Here is a 13,779-nt window from a genome sequence, read left to right on the forward strand (position 1 = left end):
GATATTTGGATTTATTCCATACCTTCTAAAGGTTGGGTACTTTTTATGTGCTTTAGCGAAGACTAGAGCCTCCACAGCCATGGAAATTGGTCCTCTACGTACAGTGTGGTGCATCAATGTCTGCGAGGAGCTTTGAGACCCAGTCTCTGCCTCCCCCGGCAGTTCCCAACCTGCCAACGAGATGTTGAAGCTGAGCTGCCAGGTAATACAACCAAGGGTTTGGCAGTGCCAAGCCCCTGTGGTCTTTGCAAGTGTTCCAGTTTGATCCTAGGGGGTCTATCCTTCCAAATGAGGCTGCTAAAAATGGTGTTTACTATTCTGAATATCTTTAAAGGGATAACCATGGGGCGTTATGAAGAAAGTACAGCAGTTGTGGCATGATTATAATCTTTATTAGATTAACTTTGCCCACAACCGCTAAGAGGAGGGAGTTCCATGTTTTTAACATTTTCCCTAAACCGATGGAGGAGGTGGGAGATATTTAGGTGAATGTAGTCCCTCGGCCTAGATGTAACCTGAATCCCCAAGTATTTAAAGGAGGTGGTAATGGGTATAGGGCAGGGATATGCAATTAGCGGACCTCCAGCCATTGCAAAAATACAAGTCCCATCATGCCTCTGGGTGTCATGCTTGTGGCTGTCAGAGTCTTGCTATGCCTCATGGGACTTGTAGTTCTGCAACAGCTGGAGGTCCACTAATTGCATATCCCTGGTATAGGACATGAGGTGTCATCCCTGTCTGGTAAGGGTAGAGCAGATTTTGTCCAGTGTATATGTAAACGAGAAAAATCCACCAAATTTGTATATGGTTGCCATGGCTTCACGCAAGGAAAGGTCAGTGTCTCCCAGCATAAGCAAGGTTCGTCCGTGTATCACATTACCTTTTCTTCCATATTGCCATAGAATGAACCTGTAATATGCTGATAGCCCTAATCTCGATTGCCAATGGTTCAATAGCCAGAGCAAAAAGGAGGGGAGATGGTGGGCATCCCTGCCTAGGTCCTCTCCTTAATGCAAAGCCATGAGACAAGGTACTGAATGCCTGGATAGCAACCTGTCGTTGACTATAGAGAAGCCGTACCCATGAATTATAATTAGGGCCAAACCCCAACCTCTTCAATACCGCCCACAGATAGTTCCAATCTATACTATCAAATGCCTGTGGCATCTAACGATTGTAATGCCCTACTACCCATGTTATCCACCTGAGACTGAATACTGAACAGCTGTCTCAGGTTAATGGTCGTAGATTTATTGTGCATGAAGCCAGCTTGGACATCATGCACAATAGATGCTATTATGCCATTTAGCCGGATTGTCACCTTTGCAAGGATCTCAATGTCGCTTTGCAGCAACGAGATCGGGCGGTATGCCCCTGGATCTACCAGGTCTTTACCAGGTTTGAGCAAGAATGATGTTCGCTTTTGACACTGGGGGGGGGGGGGGGAGGACCCCTCTTTCCCAGGACTCATCGACAAACTATTACCACATTTGCTAAAAGTTTTCAGAGTATTGTTTATATACTTCTATGGGGATCCTATCATCCCCCGCACCTTTGCAGTTGGAGAAGGAACCAACTGCAACCTGTAGCTCTTCTATAATGAGTGAGGCCTCTAACTCCTTTTGTTGGTTCTCACAGTTTGGGGAACGCAACATTCTGCCAGCATAGATCAAGGTCTTCTTGGGTGTAGGCAGTGCCAGGACTGTAGAGAGTTTCATAGAAACTTGCAAGTTCCTGCATGATCATCTCAGGCAGGTGTACCAGGGGTCCTGTCCGAGAGTGGATGGCTCCTATGGCAGGGGACCTTTGGCAGGAGATCACAATCCATGCCAAAAGGCGGCCGAATTGCTCACCCTCCTCAAAGAATGCCTGCCTGGAAAAGAATCTCTTCTTGTTAGCTGAGGAGGAGAGTAAATGCTGATAGGCAGATTGGGCAGCCTGCCAGGCCTCCCTGGCTGAGTCAGAGGGGTTTGTTATGTATAGTTGCTCCATTGCCTGAACCCTAGATTCCACATCTGACTTAAGAGCAGAGGAAGCATGCTTAACCTTGTTCATTTCAGTTACCAATAGGCCCCTCAAGTACGCCTTGAAGGCATCCCAGTGCTGAAGATACGAGTTATTAGGATCCTGGAATGTGAAGAACTTGCGCATTGCTACCCGCTATCCCCTCATGGTAGTGGAATGGCTTCAGCCAGAAGGCATTACATTTCTACTAGGAGATGTACTACTAATGGAGAATGGTCTGATACACTACGGGGTCTATGTACCAAATCAACAACAAATGGGAGCATGCTCATGCTACCCACCCCCAGGTCAATTCTAGATAAACAGACATATGAGTTAGAGAAACAAGTAAACTGTTTGACACCTGGATTGCGGTGTTGCCAGATATCCACCCAGCCCACCTCTTGCAACAACCCTGCAAGGACAGTACCCCTGGAGAGGGCCTAGGGGCCGGGTGTCTATCAACTGGGTTCAAATGGCAATTAAATTCTCCAATTACGAGCAACGGTACATCTGAATGCGAGCAGGAGTCTGAGCACCATCGCTGTAAAAGGCAGAGGGATATACACACATGCTATCACAGAAGACAATGTATTAAGTCGACAGTGAATAAAGACATAGTGACCATCTGTGTCTATGACACTATCATATTCCTGGTAGTCCAGGGCTCCGTGGTTTAAAACACTGACCCCCCCTGGAGTAGGAGGTGTGTGTGTGGAGCGGTAGGCTCTCCCCACCCACGAGTATCCTAGAGAACTCGCTCTCTCTGCAGTCAAATGAGTTTCCTGGAAGCAAAGTACCCCAGGGATACATTTTTTCAAGAAAATAAAGATCATAGTGTGCTTTAAAGGAGAATTACCATATTTAGTGGCGTATAATACGCACTTTTTTCCCCCCTAAAATCAGGGGGAAATAGGGGGTGCGTGTTATACGCTGATTCCCCCGCCCTTCCTAACCTCTGCCACTCTCGGTGGCTTTCAGGTATTTTCGGCTGTTCCCTGCTATTTCCGGCCTAGTGCGGCCGAAAATACCCGCAAGCCGGTTATTAAAATGTCAAGGAGACAAGCCTGCAAATGACACTGATAAGGCTGCATTGATGGGCATTTAAATGTAAGTTTTTTTCCTTAAACTTCCCTCCTAAACTTGGGGTGCGTGTTATACGCCGATACATATGGTAAGTCCTCTAACGCTCTAATGCCCCGTACACACGAGCGGACTTTTCGACATCCAAACTCCGACGGACCGAGTCCGTCAGACTATCCGATCGTGTGTGGGCTGCAACGGACTTTAGCTTCGCAAAAGTCTGACGGACTTTAGAAATGAAGCATGCTTCAAATTTTCCCGACGGAACTCCGCCGGACCCAGTTCTGATGTAGAAGTCCGCTCGTCTGTATGCTGTTCCGACAGTCCTAAAACGACGCATGCTCTGAAGCAAGTACGAGACGGAAGTGCTCGGTCTTGTAAAACTCCAGTTCGTATTGGAAGTAGCACATTCGTCATGCTGCAAATTCTGTGCTCGTTTAAATGTATAGCGCATCTTCTTTATAATGCTAGAAGAACGAAGTCTTTATTTATAATGCTAGAAGAACGAAGTTGCTTTGCTGCTCATATTCACTCACAGAGTTCTCACCAAACACATTTCTGTTTTATTTCTCCTCATCTCATGGATGATCTTGTTTTTATTTTAAAGCCCCATCTCAATATATTTTTTTTTTTTTTGTTTTTATTTTTGATTACTTTTTTTCCTCCATATTTTTGGTAGAATTCTTTACCATTTTTTTATTGTGATCTCCATATTTAATTATTCTGTCAAGTAAAAAAAAAAAAAAAAAAAAAAAAAAAATGGTAACTTGACCGAATAATTAAATATGGAGATCACAAGAAAAAAAATGTTCAAGAATTCCAAAAAAAATCTTGATGAAAAAATTACTCCAAAAAAAAAATAAATAAAAAATGGTGTTGACTAATTTTTTTCAAACATATTTTTGGTAGAATTCTTTACCATTTTTGTTTTATTGTGATCTCCATATTTAATTGTTCCGTCAAGTTAACACCAAAAACTTTTTTTATTTTTTTTTCATTACCACAATAACCTTTTTATTTTTATTCTGGTGACAAGTTACCACAATAACATTTTTATTTTGTTTATAACCTCAAGGAGGTTAGTGTCCCTTGTTAATTTCACATTGTCTTTTATAGAAAGGTATTTGACCAAAAAACACATAGGCAATTATATTTTCAAAAAAAAAATATCCATTTATTCTGGTTGAACAAACAAAAAAATGAAGGCAACACTGGAGAAAATTGTGACATTTGTGTAGCGTTTTGGCCCCAGGGCAAACGTGAAACTCTGTGTAAAAGAAAATTCAAATATTACGAAATCCAATATGTTCCCAGAATCCCAGACATCAAGAGCAGCATCAGATGGTATATATGTCCCCAGGCTGTGGTACAACAGGCTGTGTCTTTTTGGTCGGACCAGAGTGAAGCCAGGTCATCACCTTCTTCTCTTCGCTCCACCCTTCACTGCACCCTTCCCTGCAGACTTCCCTGTAGCCTTCCTGGGAGGCTGTGTCTCCGGTGGTGTACTCGTGGCAGGAGGAGGAGGAGGAGGAGGAGGAGGAACTTGCTCCACAATATTGCTGTTGGCCGATATTTCTCCACTCAGCCCCTTCTGTAACGCCAAGAAAATGAGCCTTTCACAGTGGAGACGTTGGGCCATCTCTAATTGGTGGAGACGGCTGGCGATGTAGCAGCCATAGGCCTCTTCTGCGTCAGGGGGGCTGTTTAAGACATTAGTAGCCTCTCTAATTAGGCGCAGGGATTCCTCCTGTGCCAGCGTATTTTTTTTTGCCCTTTTTGATGGAAGACGGAGGGGAGGCACTTGTGATGTTGTCATGCTTCTACTAGGCCCGGCCACCTCCTGGCTGACAGAGGGCACGGCCTCCTCCTGCCTGCCACTTTCCCCACCTTCCTCCTGGCTGAGCTCCTCCTGTGTATAAAAAAGGGACATTGTTTTAGTTTTTTGTTCATCAATCCTAAACATTTTTCAGCTCCTGACTTCAAAATTCTGTTAATACATATAAAAGAGTATCATTATGACACCACTATTTCTTGTTTCTGCTGGTGACAAACATTTGTGGCCACTACTGTAAATTGTCAAGAATTGGGAATTCTAAGGATATTGGGGCAGTTGCTGAGGCTGCTCCCTTGATATCCACACCCAAAAATGTTTGTTGAGGGGACTATTGCGGTACTAAATAAATCATAAAAGACTTTGTTATATAAAAAAAATTACAAGTAATTTAATAAGGACAAAAAAATGAAATCCATCAAAACTTTCATATTGCTAAAATCATATACACCACAATTTAATAAACTAGCGACGGGTAAGCCTGTAAGGTTTCTATTGAAGAGGGGTACAGAAACGTTTCCTCTACCGGTTTCGCGGCGAACCGCTTCTTCAGGAGGATAGTCTACAGAGTAAATAAAAATATTTGCAAATAATCAAATAGCAGCGAATCATATAATGACATAACAGAAGAGTTACAGTAATTTAAATAGCGAGGGGATCAGCTCACCCATAAAGGAGGAAGCAGTAGATCACAGGACCCATCGGTTTCCTCCCACGGCAGATGCGGGGGGTTGTAAAGGACTCTTCAAATTTAAACAGATATATATGATATGAGAGTTAAAGTGAGATGAGACATTAACCTATACACACCTAAAGAGCGATATATAGGTGAAAAGGGATGGAAAATAGACTGTGTATAGGGGCTGTAAAAAGAGCCTATAAAAAGGAAGTGTTTAATTGTGCATCCTAAGGTGTCCTACGCAAGAAAAAATTACCAAAGAAATGTGACCAAATTGGGAAGAAAAGGAAAAAGAAATGTGGAAAAGGGCAAACCACCACAAAAAATAAGGTAAAAAGGATATAAGTGAAACAAGTGTGAAAGTAAAAGCCAAACATACCGTTTGTGCTATATTATCCAGTGCACACCACCCATGTTCATAGAGAGAGAGATCGAACAGGGCAACACCATAGTAGCCAAGGAATACAAATGTATAGTGTGCAGGGCAGGTATCACCTACTATATATATAATACACTCCCCAAAGGGAGGAACTGGTAAGCATGTATGCACAGGTTGCTGTTGTAGATGGACACCACAGGTGTATTGCAGGTTAGCACACCAGGTAATCATGATAATTAATATGGTAATTCATTAGCCAGGAAACAAACATGAACCTGGGTATTGATCGCCATCTGTGGGGGTACACACAGAGCAATCACTTTAAGCACATATGAAAAAAGGCATAAAGTAAGATAAGACCAGGAGACCTAGGGTACTAGAGGTCCTAGTCATTGGGTACAAAAACAGCAATACTCTAACCTGTATAAACATGTCCAACAGCGCAACCCGGCATGTGGAGTCCTGAAAACTGCTCAACAGTGGTCTAACACAGACCACTATTTAAGCCCCCAACCCTTCCGGCATCAGCGTACGCCGCTAAACGGCGGCGTCTGATGTCACGGGGGTCCGCCCACCCACACCGCGCACTCGCACGGCCATGCAACCATCGCGCACGCTGATGCGGACGCACTGTGCATGGATGTGCGCACAGCGCATGTGCGCGCCGGAGGGGCCCATGGACCAAAAGGTCCGGGCGCATCCAGCACAAGAAGGACCCAAAATAAGGGACCCACCAGGGCGAGCGCACATCTGCCAGACAGGAGAACACAACAAAGGATCCAAGAAAAGACCCAAGCTTCCCCCTGGGGGGAGCGGATCTCCTTTACAGCAACACTATTCACAAAATACAAAAATAATATATAAACAATAATACTACAAACATCGTATAATCAAGGTAATAATGTAATAAACAAAGCATGGGAACAACCATACTTCAGTGTCACCAACGGCATAAGGAATGACAATCCCACTAGCTATCGTGGTGAAAAAATAAATAAAGTAAAGTAATGTATATCTAGATACAAAAAATAGAGGCACTCAAAAGAGACACCCACCACTGTTGCTGTTCAGAGGTTGGTGCCTCTAAAAAACGGGTGTGTTATCCACCCTGGGTGTATTATCCACCCCATGAATATAGCCATAGACTGAGTATAGCCTCGAATACAAAATATACGTAATACATATAACAGTACCATCATCCCAATTGATAATTGTCAAGAATTGGGAATTCTAAGGATATTGGGGCAGTTGCTGAGGCTGCTCCCTTGATATCCACACCCAAAAATGTTTGTTGAGGGGACTATTGCGGTACTAAATAAATCATAAAAGACTTTGTTATATAAAAAAAATTACAAGTAATTTAATAAGGACAAAAAAATGAAATCCATCAAAACTTTCATATTGCTAAAATCATATACACCACAATTTAAAGCGGTAGTAAACCCGCATTTTTTTTTTTTTTTTTTTTAAAAACCTGCAAAGCAAAAGGCATAATGAGCTAGTATGCACCGCATACTAGCTCATTATGAAATACTTACCTTAGAACGAGGCCCCGACATCTCGCCCGATCCACGCCGAGGAAGCCGACATGCTCCCTCGGCGTCTCTTCCGGGTATCGCGGCTCCGGCGCTGTGAGTGGCCGGAGCCGCGATATCGTCACTCCCGCGCATGCGCGCGGGAGATTTAAATCCGGCCGGACGAGCGCTGCCGGATTTTCGCGGAGAGAACCCCCTTGTGCGCATGCGCCGCTGCAGTCAGCGGCGCATACCGAGGGGAATATCTCCTAAACCGTACAGGTTTAGGAGATATTTTTTTTACCTACAGGTAAGCCTTATTATAGGCTTTCCTGTAGGTAAAAGTTAAAAAAGTGGGTTTACTTCCACTTTAATAATTTAATAAAAGTAGAACTACGCCTGCGTTGCCCGCCCCTGACGTTCTTTTAGTCAAGTTCATGTTTTCCCGCCCCTTTCTGCGCACTTACCGTACGTACGACGTGTGATTTTGTCGTAAGATCCAGTGCGTACGCGTAGAACTACGCCTGCGTTGCCCGCCCCTGACGTTCTTTTAGTCAAGTTCATGTTTTCCCGCCCCTTTCTGCGCACTTACCGTACGTACGACATGTGATTTTGTCGTAAGATCCAGTGCGTACGCGTAGAACTACGCCTGCGTTGCCCGCCCCTGACGTTCTTTTAGTCAAGTTCTTGTTTTCCCGCCCTTTCTGCGCACTTACCGTACGTACGACGTGTGATTTTGTCGTAAGATCCAGTGCGTACGCGTAGAACTACGCCTGCGTTGCCCGCCCCTGACGTTCTTTTAGTCAAGTTCATGTTTTCCCGCCCCTTTCTGCGCACTTAACGTACGTACCACATGTGCATTTTGGCGTAAGATCCAGTGCGTACGCGTAGAACTACGCCTGCGTTGCCCGCCCATGACGTTCTTTTACAAGAATATTTCCCGCCCCCTTTTCTCTACGGTGCGCAGTAGGAGAGACATGGCGGAAACACAACAGGTGCTTGATATTAACGACTCCAGTAGTCACGAATCCCCGGAGCCACAAACGTCCCGATCCGGAAAGAGGAGATTTAAGGCCTCAAATATGGCATTTCAAGAGATGGTGGCAATCTTGCGAAGTAAGGATTATGATGGCAAGTATGGACCATACACCCATCCGAACTTGCGCAAGGCCAGAATCATGGCCAAAGTAGTTAAGACCCTGCATAATCGTTTTGGGGTACGACGGTCAAAAGACCAATTGAGGAAACGGTGGTCCGACCTGAAATTGAGGGAGCCGGATCAATACAGAAGGATCAAGAAAGTTCTGAAAAAAAGTAAGTACTTGTCGTGTGTTCCTATTTTATGATTATTGCATACAGATCCATATGCTTTACCTTTGTACAATGTAAAAAATTGCTGCTTTCATGTTGTATACAGTAAAAGAATCGTATCGTTTTAACAAACCCTCGTAAATCGTTCGTGGCAAACCTCGTTTATGATACAGGCTTTAAACAGCATTTTTTGGCTGTGTAATTTTTAGGACACAACAAATGATTAGGACATTGTGGTTTAGATGTGTTTCAAAATACAATGACTAGAAAAGAACATTCAGTGTAATTGAAGGAGAGGACACTTGGCAGCTGGGTAAAAACACATCTGCACTCATGAGCAAAGGTGTGGGACACCAGAGAACATTTATTAGGGTAAACCACACGCCACACGGGGTTCCCTGGTATACTTGGGTGGGGGGGGAGGGGGGGTTGGGCATGTGTGAACCTTGGCACAAAAAGCAAATTATTTGATTTTTGGGCAAAGTGAATTGATTTATCATGTCTTCACATTTTGCATCTCTTCATAAACCGACAATTGTACAACACTTCTAATCAAGGTTTCATCTTCCTAGTTCTGGCCTTAAATATCTGTGTGCTAAAGTATACCTTTTTGTTTGTTAATTTCTCATAGGGGAGAAAAGCCTCACAAAGCAGGATCCCAGGGACCGCCACCCTTGCCAGCAGGAATGTGAGGTTAGCCCCATCCCCCCCGTGGATGTGCATGTGGAGGAAGGAGAGGTGGAAGAAGGAGAGGAGATGGGCACCCCACCAGGTGAGTGTCTGACACCACAGCTTCAGGTAATCGATGTATACCTGCATATTTCCAAACACATGTTTTTACATCTATTTTAGGTGATGTTGTGGTTGTGGAAAGCGACACATTTCCAAGCACCAGTGCCCCCCCCGAGGATGTCGAGGAAGGAGAGGTTGAGGAAGGAGAGGTGGAGGAAGTAGGGGAGATGGGCACCCCACCAGGTGAGTGTCTGACACCCCAGCTTGTTGAAATCCATGTATGACTGCATAATTTTTGACCAAATGTTTCCCATCTATTGTAGGTGATGTTCTGTTTGTGGAAAGGGCCCCATTTTCCAGTGACAGCGCACAAAGGCTGATTGGCCAGATAATGTACTGGAATGGGGAACTAGATGACATGCGAATTAGCCTGGATCTCATGAAGACTCAGATTGACAATATGCAGCTGGAAATGAAGAACATGATCGATATTTTGGGGAGAATATAATCCGTTTCTCCATAATATCGATCATGTTCTTCATTTCCCTTGTTTTAGTTCAAAGATTGTTACTTCACCAATTTTTATGATTGTGGCTGATTGTTGTTATACATTTTTCATAGAAAAAAAAAAAACCACAAAAAAAAAAAAAAAAATGTTTTTAAAAATTTAAAAAAAAAGGAAACAAAAAAAATGTTTGGCAAAGAAAGTTAAATAAACCCAAAAAAAAATTTACATCACTAAATATTCAATGGCACATGTGAATGTGGCCAAATTAAAATTTTGAATAATCAAGAATGTGTGGCGTATTCTTTCAATGCTTAATACCAGTTTGGGAAAAGGGATTTTGTGTATCCAGTGACAATGGGCCTTATTGAATTTAATGAAAATACACTTGGCACTACAAGTGCACTAGGATAACATAGGAGACAGCACAAACCAAAAGCAAGCAAGAAAACACATTTCAGATTTGAGGTTCTTTTATTATTTTCCTCTTTTTTAAAATTAAAGATTGGGTGGCATTGCAATGGCCCCCCTACCGTTAAAATAAGTCACATATCTTTCGCGAACTTCACGTGCACTTTGGGGGGCCAAGCCAGTACGGCCAGTATCCAGGCCTGTCATGGATTCTGGACCAACTCCAGCCTCCGGCATTATTCCGGATAAATAAGTATTTGAGTATTTGTGTAAAAAATTGTGCAAAATGCAGCACGTAAGTATGACATAGTTCAGTTTGTATTCCGCTAGGTTTAGAGCAGTCAGAAATACACGGAACCGGCTGGCCATTATTCCAAATGCATTTTCAACAACTCTTCTCGCTCTGGCCAGCCGGTAGTTAAAAACCCTCCTCTCCGGGGTGAGGGCTCTTTGGGGGAATGGCCTCATGATGTGGTCCTCAAGAGCAAAAGCCTCATCAGCAATGAATACGAAGGGTAGTTCCTCCACATTCTCCGAATCAGGTGGCAAGCCCAGGCCACCTGTCTGTAGACGGCGGTAGAACTCCGTCTGGGCGAAGACTCCTCCATCCGACATCCGGCCATTCTTCCCCACGTCCACATATAGAAATTCATACTGTGCCGACACCACCGCCATTAACACAATACTGTGAAACCCCTTGTAATTAAAAAAGTATGACCCCGAATGGGGTGGTGGCACAATGTGGACGTGCTTCCCATCTATCGCACCACCGCAGTTAGGAAAGTCCCAACGGGTGGCAAAATGGGATGCCACAGTCTGCCATTCCTGTGGCGATGAAGGAAACTGGGGAGGCAAAAAGCAGAAAAAAAACAAAATAAGTACTTTTGCACATTAAACATTGTACATTACAACACAAACTTTATTTCACGCTTCTGCCTAGTCACATGACACCGATCGTCTGCTCCCTGTCATTGGGAGCAGTGATCAGGGTCATGTCACTGCTAGCCCATCCCCCAGACAGTTAAGAAAAACACTCACCCAGAACACACTTTAAACCATTCCTTGGCCCCCTTGTGCTTAATAAAACACCTTCACTGCATGTGACATTTTTACAGTAATCAAGACAATTTGACAGCATTGATCACTGTATTAATGACAATGGTCACAAAAATGTATGGAAATTGGCCAATGTGTCCGCCATAATGTGGCAGTCACCAGAAAAACCAAAAAAAAAAAAAACGGTTAGCAACGCCATTACTATTTTCAAAAATGGCAAGATTTTACAAATGCCAGCAAAATAGACCATATTTACGAAACGATTGAACTTTTAACCAAAACAATCAAGAAACGCTTAAATTGTGATTCATTTTAACACATTTTTGTTTACTAAAAGACTACGTATCAGCATCAAATGATGTCCAAAAAAATCATGGTGATATATTTTTGTGCCTATCTTTCTTTAGAGCGAAAAGAGAGAAAAAAATGCATATTTAGAAAAATGCATTTTGGGTTTGTTGGTGGTTAATCACCAAAACTAAAAAAGCAGAGGTGATCAAAGACAACCAAATACAAAATCTCTTTGTGCTAATAAAATGAAGATAATTTACTAGGAGGAGCCATGTTACAAGGACGCACAATTGTCAATTCAAACAACGCACTGCCAAATCACCCAAAAAAGTGATGAAGGTCAGGAAGGGGGGAAAATCATTCCAGGGTTGAAGTGTGTTAAAAATACAATATATAATTCAACATTATTTTAAGGACACACAGACTCGTTGGAATTATATTAAGTGTGTGTGGGGGGGGGGGGGGGGGGGATCCAGTTAAAGGACACACAGACCATTTGGGATACTATTAAGGGGGGGGGGATTCAGTTAAGGGGACACAGACCATTTGGAATAATCTTTAAAATGTTTGGTTTTAGGATAAAGCAATAGAATGGAGCTGACAAAAGACATTTTAAGTGACTAGACTAGGTGGATATGGGCCTACCATAGCATGTTGGTGAGGTTTAATGAAGGCAAATATGCATGAAAAACAAAAAAGGAGCATTAAAAGATTGCAGCATGCATGAGGACAAAGGGGACATTCACAGCATATTGCAATCATGGTAATTAGAGATTGAGGAAAGAAATACAAGGCATTAGCAAACATTAAAGACAATAAAATGTGATGTTAAATGCTAAATCTTACCTTAATATAGTCCTCCTGCAGGACCTGTATAATGGCAGAACAGGTCTCTGGGATAATGATCCCCAGAGCCTGGGGGGAGATGCCTGTCGAGAACTTCAGGTCCTGAAGGCTTCTCCCTGTCGCCAAGTAGCGCAACGTGGCGACGAGCCTCTGCTCCAGAGTGATGGCTTGCCGCATGCAGGTATCCTGCCTGCTGATATAAGGGGTCAGCAAAGCCAGCAGACGGTGAAAAACGGGGTCCGTCATCCGGAGATAATTCCTGAAATCATCAGGATTATTCTCCCGAATCTCACGAAGCAAAGGCATGTGCGAGAACTGGTCACGCTGGAGCAACCAATTCTTCGTCCATGAACTCCTCAACACCCCGTCCACGGACTGTTCTTGGGTTGCAGAATGAACTACAACACCAAGCGCAAGCAAAGCACGAACTCGACGACGAGTACGTACACGCAACATGGCTTCAAAACGGTCGGATTGTCAGAGCGAACTTAACAGACGTCACTGAAGAACAGCAAGGCCTGTGAAGAGCGAGCTGAAAGTCAGCGAGCGCAGTTAGATCGCACTGCAAAATACAGACACGAACTGACTACACGCACTAAAAAACAGATACAAACCTCACAAGCACAAACTGAAAAGCAGTGAAAAACGGTCTGAAAAATACGAGTCTGAAAACCGCGAATCGTCTCTCACCAAACTTCTACTAACACGAGATAAACACGAAATTAGCAGAAGGAGCCCAAAGGGTGGCGCACTTGGTATTGAACTTCCGTTTTATAGTCTCGTCGGACCTGGTGTACGTCACCGCGGACCAGACGGGCGGACTTTAGTGGGATCGTGTGTAGGCAAGTCCGTTGCGTCGGAACTCCGGCGGAACTCCGGCGGAAACTCCTTCGGATTTAAGTCCGCTCGTGTGTACGGGGCATAAGAGACTATGGGAACCTTTGTCATGGAGAAAGGTAATAGAAATCAAGTGTCAGGATGAATATGGATTCCGAAACATGGCATTTCCCTTGTAGCTGTGGGCTCTGGTCCTCCCGCCCGCATCCTGGCCCACAAAGGGCAACAATTAAAGTGCTACTTCCTGTCCAGTTGAGCACCACATGGGGAACAGGGCACGTAGAAAGTTGAGGCAACCAA

At 43.8% G+C, this 13,779-nt stretch overlaps 1 long non-coding RNA gene across 1 annotated transcript; it reads right to left on the bottom strand.

The window, feature by feature from the left end:
• Positions 1-5,401: 5,401 nt before the first annotated feature.
• LOC143984306 (uncharacterized) lies at positions 5,402-6,167 on the bottom strand. Its single transcript, XR_013274785.1, has 3 exons — positions 5,977-6,167; positions 5,586-5,661; positions 5,402-5,480 (listed from the first exon to the last, which is right to left on the bottom strand). It is a non-coding gene; the product is annotated as an uncharacterized LOC143984306 (long non-coding RNA).
• Between the last annotated feature and the right edge of the window lie 7,612 nt (positions 6,168-13,779).

The sequence above is a fragment of the Lithobates pipiens genome, unplaced genomic scaffold (assembly GCF_037356315.1).
Source record: "Lithobates pipiens isolate NorthernLeopardFrog02 unplaced genomic scaffold, aLitPip1_a1.2 Scaffold_16, whole genome shotgun sequence".
NCBI classification, from domain to species: Eukaryota; Metazoa; Chordata; class Amphibia; order Anura; family Ranidae; genus Lithobates; species Lithobates pipiens.